The sequence below is a fragment of the Pelophylax lessonae genome (genome assembly GCF_965119305.1).
Source record: "Pelophylax lessonae genome assembly, chromosome: 4".
NCBI classification, from domain to species: Eukaryota; Metazoa; Chordata; class Amphibia; order Anura; family Ranidae; genus Pelophylax; species Pelophylax lessonae.
In genome coordinates, this window is record NC_138771.1 from 540,702,513 (window position 1) to 540,715,273 (window position 12,761).

A 12,761-nucleotide genomic window follows, 5' to 3' on the forward strand; every position below is an offset into this window, starting at 1 on the left:
TTGCTGAAATTTTATTGAATCAATTTTTCCTTCTACTCGTGAGATGTTCCCTGTGCCACTGGCTGCAATACAACCCCAAAGCATGATTGATCAACCCCCATGCTTAACAGTTGGACAGAGGTTCTTTTCATTAAATTCTGTGGCCCTTCTTCTCCAAACGTACCTTTGCTCATTCCGGGCAAAAAGTTCAATTTGAACCTCATTGGTCCACAGAACTTGTTTCCAAAATGCATCAGGCTTGTCTATATGTTCATTTGCAAAGTTCAAACGCTGATTTTTGTGTTGAGGACGTAGAAGAGGTTTTCTTCTGATTACTCTTCCATGAAGACCATATTTGTATAAGTATCTCTTTATGGTGGAATAGTGTACCACAACTCCAGTGTCTGCCAGATCTTTCTGGAGGGATCGTGCAGTCAAACGTGGGTTTTGAATTGTTTTTCTCACAATCCTGCAAGCTGTTCTGTCTGATATTTTTCTTGGTCTTCCAGATCTTGCTTTAACTTCCACTGTTCCTGATGACTGTCATTTCTTAATTACATTCCGAACAGAGGATATTGACATCTGAAAACGATTTGCTATCTTCTTATAGCCTTCTCCAGCTTTGTGAGGGTCAACTATTTTCAGTTTCAGTTTTCTAGACAACTGCTAAGAAGATCCCATGGTGCTGATTGTTGGGGCAAGGTCAGATGAGTCTGGGCATTTAAAACCTTTGAAATTGACATCACCTGGTCTTCCCAGACGATGATTGAGAATGATCCATGACACTGGCAGATCTCAGCCTTGCAAAGGGGGCAGTGCAATCTATAAATTCTGCAGGGTACCCAAACTTTTGCAGACACCATTTTTTTGTTTTCTGTAATTTTGAAAGTGTCAATGATGGAAATATAATCTAACTTTTGTTGACATATTATAAGACTGTCTAATCTGTAAATTGATGCCTTTGAGATTTTTCCATCTTTCCTTGGCTTCTTTATGCACATTAATACACATTTTTACCTGGGGTGCCCAAACTTTTGATCCCCACTGTATATTGCCAAAAATATTGAGCCACCCCAAAAAATCGTTTGGTGGGGGGGGGGGAATTATGGTGTGGGGTTGTTTTTCAGGGGTTGGGCTTGGCCCCTTAGTGCCAGTGAAGGGAACTCTTAAGGCGTCAGCATACCAAATAATTTTAGATAATTTTGTGGGAACAGTTTGGAGATAGTCCATTCCTGTTCCACTATAACTGTGCACTAGGGCAAAAGCAAGGTCCATAAAGACATGGATGAGCATATTTGGGGTGGAGAAACTGGACGGCACAGAGTTCTGACCTCAACCAGATAGAACACTTTTAGGGTGAATTAGACCAGAGACTGTGAGCCAGACCTCATAAATGCGCTTCTGCAAGAATGGTCAACCATTCCCATAGACACACTTCTAAACCTTGTGGACAGCTTTCCTAGAAGAGTTGAAGCTTTTATAGCTGCAAAGGGTGGGCCAACTCAATATTGAACCCTACGGACAAAGACTGGGATGCCACTAAAGTTCATGTGCGTGTAAAGGCAGGTGTCCTAATACTTTTGGCAATATAGTGTATGTGAACCCAGCCTCAATACAGGTTTGAGAGCTGAATAGGCTGTGAGGACTATCTAAATGTTCAATACTCCTTACCTCTCACCGTCTGTTCTAACTTTGACTTTTTCAATTACTGCTCATCTCTGACCTCAGGCTTTGTCTTCCCCACTCACAAGCAAATCAGAAGGGTTAAACTGGACCTTAGAATTACTTCATACTCACCATCTTTTTTGCTTCTCTACTTTCTTTGCTTAACTTATTCTCCTTCCTTTCTTATTTCTCCTCCTAATATTACTCATTCTTCTTTGGGCCTTTCCTTCCTGTCATTGGACCCGAGGATGCTCTTATTTGTTTTAACTTAATTATGTATAATATTATTCAAAAAAGTTTATACAATGTGGATAAAACTTGCCTGTGATGTTCATGGTAGTAAAATTGTACTGTTTTGGATTGTTATCCCTTTTTTTTTCTTACACTCTTTTTTTGTGTATCCTTTTGAAACCTTATAATTAAAATATATTCAACCATAAATATACCAAACATGTCAAAAGTTGTGAACCCAGTTTCTCCAGTCCTTCTTATCTCAGCGCCAGACATTACAATTCAGACTGTTGCCATGCTAGCCTTAGAGTCTGCTCCTCTTTCAGCCTCTGCCGTGACTGCTGCTATTAAACATTTGAAATTGTCAATACCCCAGACTTTCTCCCTTGCAAAAAATGTCATTGCTGCACTTCTCAAATCCAATGTGCACCCTGTACATTTCCAGTGCAGTTGTTCCGTACCGCAGCACCAGCAGAATGTGCTTAGACCACACTGGCAAGTGGCATAGATAGGGCCTTACAATTCGACCTGGACCATATGGTTGTCATTTATAGCTGTTTAATACTCTGTCTATTTCTTCAGATTGTTCCTAAGCTGTTTAGTGTTGTCATATTTCCTTGACAAAGCTTTTTAGAAAGGCATTTATTCCTTTTGTCCCTAATAAAGTGCCCTTTATGCTACTGGTGCGCCAGTGAATATTTGATCAGTTCAGAGTTGGTTCCCACTGGGAGTGGCAAAAGAGCTCATCTTTCCAGTGGCTCCATAGGGAGTACAGCTTCATAGATAATAGAAAAGATAAGAGATCATAGCTTTAGGATGATGCTAATCTCCTCACGGGATCTGAGACAGCAAGACCTGACAGAGTCTTAGGATGCATTCATAGTGATGAGTTGCAGTAACCATGATGTTGGTGCCAATGGTGCCATTGAAACACAGTTAATTGGGATTTTGCTGTTGTCAGTAAGCAAACCTAATTGTAAAAAAAAAAAAAAAAAAATTCTCAGCAAAATATGCAATGTCAAGGTACAATGTCGCGAAGGCTTTCCCTAAAAACAACGGTGTTTCCTTAATACCACATAAAGCTTTCAGGCATTCCCAAGCCTGTTGTTAAAGGATAAGTGTATTTTTAATGTCACCCCAAAACGTATTAAAAAGTCTCTCCCCACTGCTATATTTATTTCATTGTATTTCATGTATTGGCAAAGGTTCCCCAACTTGCTTCCCATGCAATATTGGTGACAATAGTTTTTCTAGCAGCTATTTTTTTGTAACTCTTTTCTTTATATTTTCAGAGTATACAATAGGGGAAAAGGAAATGAAAATCAAAACATTATACCCAGAGGGCCGACGTTTGTTACATATGTAAACAGGAGCAAGCAAGCAAAAAAAAAAAAAAAAGACAACCAAAAAAACAAACATAAGACATAACAAAGAATAGTCTAGCAGCTAAATTTTCCCCTTAGTGATTCAGGGTGAAATGGATTTTGGGTGATTTTCCTGAAAAATATGACAGCTTAGTCTTTCTGTATAAGACAGTGAGGAGGGTGTTCCAGTATCACCAGCAAGTGTTTTCAAGGATCACTGGATTAGGCACAAAATGGAGTGGGGGGGACTTGTACAGTAAGAGTACTCAGGACCAGACAGATGACAATATAAGCTGTCAGCAGCACACGCCTATCATTTAATGTATGCAGTGCCCTATATGCCCTTCCAAAATGAATTTGCACATACCAAATTTTTAAAGGCCCTAATTAAAAAAGAACATGCATGACTCTATCCCCATCATGACAACTCATTTTACTGTGGAATGAAAACAGGGCACATTCATGTTCTCTAGAAGAAGTGGATACATGAAAACAGCTCTGGGACAAGTACATTTTGCTTTTGAATATGTTATTGTGTAGGTCAGGGTGACAGGGTAGTTGGCACATCCTCCATGTTTCCCTCCTCATTGGACATCATGCAAGGATCACATAAAGAGGCCTACCCCAGGGTGGGTTCTCCTGGGCTACCCTAGGCATCTGTAACAGGAGCACTTTACTTAACATGGGGTACCTTAACTTTTGTGCTGTTTCCATTAATGCCCTGGGACAACGCTTGAGGCACGGGTGGCGGAATACTCGACCTTAGGGCAGGCCTCTGTTTTTAGAGATGAACGTACACTGTGTACACTTGCATAATAACTGTTCTCCAGTTAACTCTTGGGTCACCATGACAATGCACACCTTCTCTGAAATTTGCATTTAGGAGGGACACACTGAGTTTTGTCCACATCCACCTGTCCAGCCTATCACCACCACCTCACTCCCAGTAATGATATGGGGTCCTGCCTTGCACCTAGCATGGATTACATGCGTGCACTTCACTTAACACTTTTGCACTTGGGCACAGGCTGGGGACCTCTGCAGCACTAGTCTACTCCCATTTCTATGGGAGACGGACCGCTGATGGAGAGTGTCAACAACAACTCCCTCCTGCAAGAGGCTATTCCACCTATCTCAGACACATACTTAACGACAGGCTGCTTGCTGAGATTCCGTTACTCTGGGTAACCACTTGCACCTGCACACAGTATTTACTCTTGTACTGATGTCTTTATACTCCAAAGTACCCAAATGACCTGGACTGTGGAAAGGTGCCAGTGACTTGCATTACACCCTTTTAGTAACTTCAGACCAAGCGGGAACAAGGTTTCAAAAGCTTTACTTGAACAATGTAATATATTACAACATATTACAACATAGTCCAAAATCAAGAACATTATTTCATCCCACGTCCCTAACCCCAGCTCAGGCTATGTGCTGCCCCGGCATACCTGCAAAGGTAGAGTCCATGCCTAAACAGAGGATCCATTAGTGGCATATCCCAGTGCTGGAGTTTTCGGGGGATAAACCCCAGGTCTTGCTGACCTTTTACATCAAGGCAGTAGCAAACATTCTTTTGCTCTCCCCAAGTGCGGCTCTCCGAACCTCTCCCATATAGGCTCTGGGCCCAGGTCTCTTGAGGGACTCTCTTTCTGCTCTACTCTCTCCAACTTTGAGCTCTATACCACTGTCCCTCCCTTAGACCTCAAGAACACCCACCAAAACCAAAGAACAGGTAAAACATTAACTCCTAACCTCTACTAACTAGCATTACTTCAACTCTCATACTTGTCAATGGATACTGTCCTGAGCTGTTTACTGATGCTGTAGGGTTAACTACAGCCTCTGCTACAAAAAAAAAAGTTGCACCGCCGAACTGCCCCCTTGGGCCCTCTCTGCCATCATAGGAAAAAGAAAAGGAGTTCTGTGAATGGCAAAGAGGGTAGAAGTATTTGGGGAGCAATGCAACTTTCCTCAGTAGCAGAGGCTGCTGTTAACTTTTACAGCACTGGAACATAGTATCCAGCAGCTCTAAAGGAGACATTGCAGGGATTATTTTTACCAGATGCAGCTGCTTGCAAGTAATGGGATACACAACAATACATATAACTTAAATGTTTGGTGCTGTTAAAAAAAAAAAAAAAAAACATAAATAAAAAAATAAAACTTAAGCCTAAAAAAGAAAGGCAGCCAAAATATGATGGCAGAACAGTTAGTAGCAGATAAAAAAGTCAGTTGTAGTCATCATCCATCCATCCATCAACAAACAATTTCTGTCTGTATCAGTAGAGAGAACCAATAATTCTAGACAGTTAGAAGTAAATGGATTATTGAATTGCACTAGTGACAACACTGACAAGCAAGTAATGCCTCTTGTGCAGGCATAACAGCTCCTGACATATTCCCTAACATGTCATGTGTGACTATGGCAGTGGTGGGGTTAAAGCCACACAGTGTCCTTGTGCTAACACAATACAAATTTCCTGAACATAATGAGGATATATTTGCTGCGCAGTGCTCATAATTAGGAAGCCAGCGTGCTGGGAATACAGCACACTACAAATTCATCATGCATAATTTATTTTACAAGTGGGTGCTAGCAGCAAGCGCACAGCCTGTCATTCCCATAAGGGACATGTCCCCCCTCCTGCCCCTTCAGTAGTGACGATCAAATGAATTTGCGACACTTTGATAAACTTAGCCTTTTTTATTAAGACGGAGCCCCCTCCGGAAACACATACAGCACTCAATAGCCCATCTTTCAGACCTATTAAAAATTAAGAAATGCCAACGGCAGGGTATGTATTTTTCATACCTAGTGGGCATGAGGTTATTGAAATTTAACACAGCAGCAAAGGACAGAGTAACAGCTGCCAGGAAACACAGCGGTTCGCTGATGCTATAGAGCAGCACGTGGTCCACTATAAAATGCCCAGATACGGCTTTGCTTCACCACAGGAAGCGTGCCATGGGTCCTGTAATATACGTACATTTATTTATCTAAGGAATTCATTATTTCTATGCTGTCAACATGACAGAGCATCTGGATGGAAGATTAAAGGTACAGAGGTAATAACATTTGCAGATATATGAAAAAAAGCATTATTTCATGCAGCTGAGTACAGACAGAAGATATAATTAATTAATCAGTTCTGAGATGCACTCAAGTGGACCTGTCCCCTATAGTTCGAAACATATAACAAACATATATGTTCTTCCATTTTCTCCATCAGCTCATCACCCACAGTTATTGCTTTTTGTTTCACTTGACCCTCCCTTTTAGATTGTAAGCTCTAACGAGCAGGGCCCTCTAATTCCTCCTGTATTGAATTGTATTGTAACTGTATTTTCTTCCCACATATTGTAAAGCACTGTGTGAACTGTTGGCGCTATATACATTCTGTATAATAATAATAATGTGCATTGTATTCAAGGTGTCCTTTGATTTTCAAATGGCTGTCAATGGACCCCAGTGCAACCCAAAGCACACTTGATTCTTTTCTTGGAATGCAACTTACAGTTGTGCATCACTGTGCTTCTGATGCACTGCAATGCAAGTGTATTGCCTTAGTGCACTGCATAACACTAGAATATGCATGGTATTATACTGTGCATCATGGTAATTAATTTGGTAATATGCATGTTACCTGGGCCTTAGATTCAGCTTATGCAGAGCAACTTATTGAGATCCTTAAAGCCCAACTCCAGCCATAATTTGTTTGATTTTTGATTTTTAACGGTTTAAGCATCTATATATATGTATTTCTACCTGTGTCCTATTTGCATACCTTCCTACTTTCTAAGGGCTCTTTCACATCGGTGGCTTTGGGGTGGGGGGGGGGGGGTAGTAAAAACAGGTGTCTGAGTTGTATTTTTTTTTACTATTCCCTTGCCTGCCCACCCAAATGTTAACATTTATACATGTATACATGCTGCAGAAGCATAATATTTGACTTGCGCTTCAAAGTTTGACAAGCGACATTGCCTGTCAAAATCACCTCTTGAGATCAATGGGGCTGTACTGCAACCATGAGTCAAACGGTGTGCTTGCAGTTGTGGTACAGTCCTGCAATATAGTCCCTTTGACTACATTAAAAAAAAAAACCCATATGGAAAGTGGTCTACCAAGATAAGTAGCGGTAAACACTTTGGTCTGAGTTAAAGAGGGCTAGAATGAAAGATATCTTTTAGCACAAAGTCTATAGAGAAAAGAATGCCAAGACAATAGTTATACAGGCCATGAAGAAATAAAACACACATTTTTTTTTACCACTGCTTTTGCCTTATATGGACTTTTCAGAATAACTAATGCAATAATTAGGAGGTGGAATGAAAGGTTTCTTGTAGTGTAATACCATTTGTTAGGTAAATATTGTGTTTCCAACCAAAAAGAGGAACAATTGAGGAGTTCCCATCCTGGGATATACATATTGTATATAGCAATAATTAAATAGAGGACAAGTAGCCTATTCCTCCTCAAAGGTGCAGAGAGACACAAAAAGCCCAGCACAGCACAATAGCAGCTGAAAACATCCACTGTTTCCCTGCACTAAATGCAGCAATCAAAGCAAAAAAGGCAACTACTCAAATCAATTCATTTTACAAAGCAATACAATACAAAAATGTATTTTTTTGCTGACTAGCTGGTAAGTGTACTGAGAAATGTTATATTGTTCTGTGAAATGTCCTGCCGGGCTGCAGGCAACATACGAATGGAGTTAAAGGATTCCAGAGTAGCATATAATATATATTATCTGAACTCTTGGGGCTGGAAGACTACTGTTATGCAAGGCACCGTTCAGGAGAACATATTGGAGGACAGCTAATATGATAGGACACTGGAGGTGCTGCAGATTCCAGACAGCTAAATTGGAGGTGGAGCTTAGTTAAAGAACATGTAGAGGCACTGAAAAATCCTGTGAAGTTATGTACTAGGTGAGGTACAAGAAAGACCGTGGCATGTCAGGATATTATCGTACATTTCTGCAGAATATTGGGTATGCTCATTGGCCCTTGTGCCTTTGGAGTTGAAATGTGGATGCCTACAGATTCTGGATGCAACTGGATGTTGTCTTCTCATTTTATTATTGTTACTTTTACCTTTGCTTCACTAAGAGAAGCATACCTCAGATGTATAGAAACAAACATTTACATGGCCACGTTTGACCAGGGATGGTACATTGTTTCTCTTTTTTTTTTGCATTCCCAGCATTTCCATAAAGATTAAAGCTTGTCTAGCCAAGCTAATTGGAATAGCCATCATTTTCTATGATCACACCTGTTACGTGCCAGATTTTCAGCTTCTGGGAATTCCTGAGGAGAGGAACTCAGAAAAATCTCAGGGCAAGAGGAGCAGTGTAAACTACAATTTGTATGCATCTAAAATTTGTCATAATTTGGGCATTAATAGTGGAAAAGGTGGAGAATAGCTGAGCCTGGCTTGAACAATTTAAAGTTCACTTTATCCTATATAGTAGCCCTTACATAACCCATTCCATACTTGAGTGGTGGAGTTCTTAGATATGTATAGAAACAAATAATATGCATTAAAGCTGGCTATAGATGGCTCTAAATGTTTTCAGTCCAGCAGGGACCTGGCGAATTTTGATCCATCTATGGCTTTTATTGTTCTTTAGAAGTCAAAAGACTTGTTGGAAAATCTGTGTTCGGTCAGAAACGCTGACTGATTGAAAGTATCTAAGCCATGTATGGCCATCTTAAAGTGATACTAAGGTCAAATTTTTTATTTTACATAAATAACAAACATGTCATACTTACCTAAGAAAAAGAATAAGCTATTGCACTGACTGGAACCCAATCATCGTTAAACGGGGCACATAAAAGGGCCAGGAGAGTAGTAGGGAACACCAGGTAAAATGGATGCAGCTCCTCTCAAATTAGGTGTTGAGATCCTAATGCACATATAAAAAACAAATCCATCTAAATGTAGCGATTTATTTAAAAAAGCATTAAAGACAATTAAAATGCACACGCTAGATAGAAGTAGATCAAGGGTTGTCATAGACTCATATAGACCTCCATAGGATCGTCGTGAGGTGAGGCTGCTATAACCTATGGTTTGGTAAAGTGGCCCTCCTGTCTGTCCTGAAACATATAGCCACATCCCCCCTACTTCCTGTCTTTACCCAGCCGGGAGAGGAGCAGTTTGGAGCTGCAGCCATCTTGCCACTTTTGAAAGCTGCTAATGCTTATGTTCCAGCCTGAAGTCTGACAGCTGCACTTCCTTCAAGAACTCTGGTTCAACAAAGCACATTCTTGCTGAGCTCTGCAGCTTACGCTGATCCTATGGAGGTCTGTGTGGGTCAATGACAAGCCTGGATCTACTTCTACCTAGTGAGTGCATTTTAATTGTCTTTTATGCTTTTTTATTACATCGCTACACCTAGATGGAGGCACCCTCTTGTGTTTGTTATTTATATGTCATACTTACCTGCTCTGTGCAGTGGTTTTGCACTGAGTAGCCCAGATCCTCTTCTTCTCGGATCACTCGCTGGTGCTCCTGGCCCCTCCCTCCTGCTGAGTGCCCCCACAGCAAGCAGCTTGCTATGGGGGCACCCGAGCTAAGCCGCAGCTCCATGTGTCCATTCAGACAAGGAGCTATGAATGGGCCCCGCCCCTCTCTCTTCTCCTTGGCTCACTGAGTTTGATTGACAGCAGTGGGAGCATATGGCGCCCCGCTGCTGTCTCAGCCAATCAGGAGGGAGAGTCCTGTACAGCGAGTCTCGCTGAATCAAGGTGGGCTCATGTAAGTATCAGGGGGGCCGCTGCACACAGAGGGTTTTTTATCTTAATGCAAAGAATGCATTCAATTAAAAAAAAAAAAACTTCTGCCTTTACAACCACTTTAGCTCAAAAAAAAAATTCACCTTTTATCTCTTTTGGAGCAGTCAAAACAATGAAAGATGCGGACAGTTAGCTATACTGTAGAATGGAACACTCTGCCAACTGGTGCATAGTATACACCAGGCATGGAATTTCAAGAGATAGAAAGTTAACATCAAGTATTTTTTTACCAGTTTGATTTAAACTCAAGGCGGCAGGTGCAGAGAATATTTCTTTGTTAATATTTTTATAGCGTGACTGTGAAAACTCCAATAAAAAGAGACAAATTTGAAAGGTTTACTCATGTATTCTTGTTTTCCATAAACCAAAGCATTTTTGACAAGATACATATGATTTGTGCAGTCATTGTATATGTGGTAACACCATTTATCAACTTGTCAGGCAGACCTGTCATTCCATTTCCTCCACACATTTTGAAAGATTGTGGGAAACAGCTGCTGGTGTTGGCAAACCGTTTTACATTCATGAAATCCTATTTTTTCTAACAGTTCATTTACATGCAAAACAGGTCTGCTCTACCCAAGGATCTTGCAGGGATGGAAGTCTGGCTTTTAGGTCACTGGTACACAGATACATATGGATTTTTCCCTCTGTTTTGAGATGTATTAATCCAGATTTAATGATGGTGAATCTTGTTTGAGAAATGCCTTTTCCCTGAAGTTCATGTAAGTTTTCCTCCCTATAGCAGATTTTCAAAATAGATAGTTCCTCATAGAATTATAGGTTTCAGCATTTCACAAAGTCATATCTACTGCCATTATAGAATGGAAAGTCCCATAGTCAATGCCAGGACAAGATCATTCATTGCCCAGGGCAAAGATGCCAAGCTGCACCCCTCCCCAGAGCATGCCTGATCATCTTCTACAGCTGAGATCCTACTCCCAGCTGCCACTGCCCCACATGTCATTGCACAGCTTTGGGTCCATAACCTGGGTTTCACGTTGCAGGTCTTCTTGCGCTGACTGTCAATAGTGTTAAACCAGCCTTAAAGCGGAGTTCCGGGCACAAAAACGATATTTTTTTTTTGTGCCCCTCCGCTAGTTCAACATTACCTGAAAAGGAATTGGATAGTTATTTTTTTGTTTACTTACCTTTTAATTGAAGATCGTAAATACTCACCTCAGAGTACTTCCTCCCTCGGAAGCCCCGGCTCACCCCGTCACTTCCTGTCTCGCTATGATTCCTGGGAGCTGAACGTCATCGCTCCCAGGAATCAATGCGACGGCACCGGCCCCGCTCGTCACTTCCGGGCGACGCCGCATTCCCCTGCTAAACAGCTTCTGGGCATGCCCAGAAGCTGTTTAGGAATGCGGCGCCGCACCGGAAGTGACGAGAGGGGCCGGTGCAAGAGCATTCTGGGACAAGAAGACGCGGAAGAAGACACAGAAGAGGACCGCGCCGGCTTCAGCTGCCCACAAGAGAGATGGAAATGCTGTGGAAGAAATTTTATAAGTAAGTATTTCTTCTAAAAGGTAAGTGCGAACCGGGACAGATCAGAGGCTAGCCATTGTGGAATGTGCTAGCCCTGACTGTCCCGGGGGTATGTTTGTTAAAAATTGACTTCTGTGCCCGGAACTCCGCTTTAAGCAAAACAAGAAACAGGGCAACAAGGACATACCTAGAAACCACAGGACCTCATAGTACAACATTTTAATTCCTCCCCCCCCCCCCCCCTTTGAAACTGAAGAGGACAGGGCAGTGATTCTGAAGTAGGTGCAGATCTGTGGAGGGGATTTATGGCAGAACACATGGTATAGAATGGAATGGTGTGGAACATAAAATCTAAAGTTTATCAAAAGAGGGAAAGTGCAGCCTGGTATAGAATAGGATGGTGGGGTAAATAATATGATATGTACAGCACAGCCAGTGTAAAATAGGAAATGTATAGCAAGTCACACAAAGTGAGACAGTGTAGAATAGGGAATTTACAGTACAGAGTAACAATGCCATCTTAAGAGCATTAAAGGGCCCCGGGCAATGCAGTGCACTGGGGCCCTGCCTACACAATCACCCACAAGCATAAAAATGCAAATTATCTATAAAGCTATATTTATTGGTACATCAGTGCCAGGCTAATGACAGCTTCCAAGTTCTGCGGCTGGGTCTGGTAAACACACATGGATGGGTGTCAGACTCGACTGCCCTGTGTGTGCCTGTTCCCATGGAGGCAGACAGGCATTCCTGCAGTTGTGGGCTTCCCCTACCCGGCCCAAGGGGCCTGACAGCAGTGCAGGGCTGGCAGGCGCTTGCCACCTGCTAAGTTTGGCGGTGGGATGCACACGGGAATCGGGACTAAGGCTTGGCTGGGGCTGGGTTTCTGGGTAGGTGGGGCCCCCTGGGCAAGTGGGGCCCCAGGACAACTGCCCAGCGTGCCCATTTGGTAAGATGGCCCTGCAGAGTGAAGAAGCTGATGTGCAATTTAAAATGTACACCTAGTTTTATAGAATGAAAAAAATTCCAGCAGGTTCCTACATGGGTCAGCTTCCTACATATGCGCTATCTAACTTTATATCTGCTTTTCATATCACCAAGCTCACAAGCCCCTTGTGCATGCTGAGCTATCTCCTGGGGACCCTGAATTCACCACTAATCGTATAAGAGTCCACTTGCTACTCATAGAGTAAATGGTGCCTTGTGTCACAGCCAATCCCTCACACA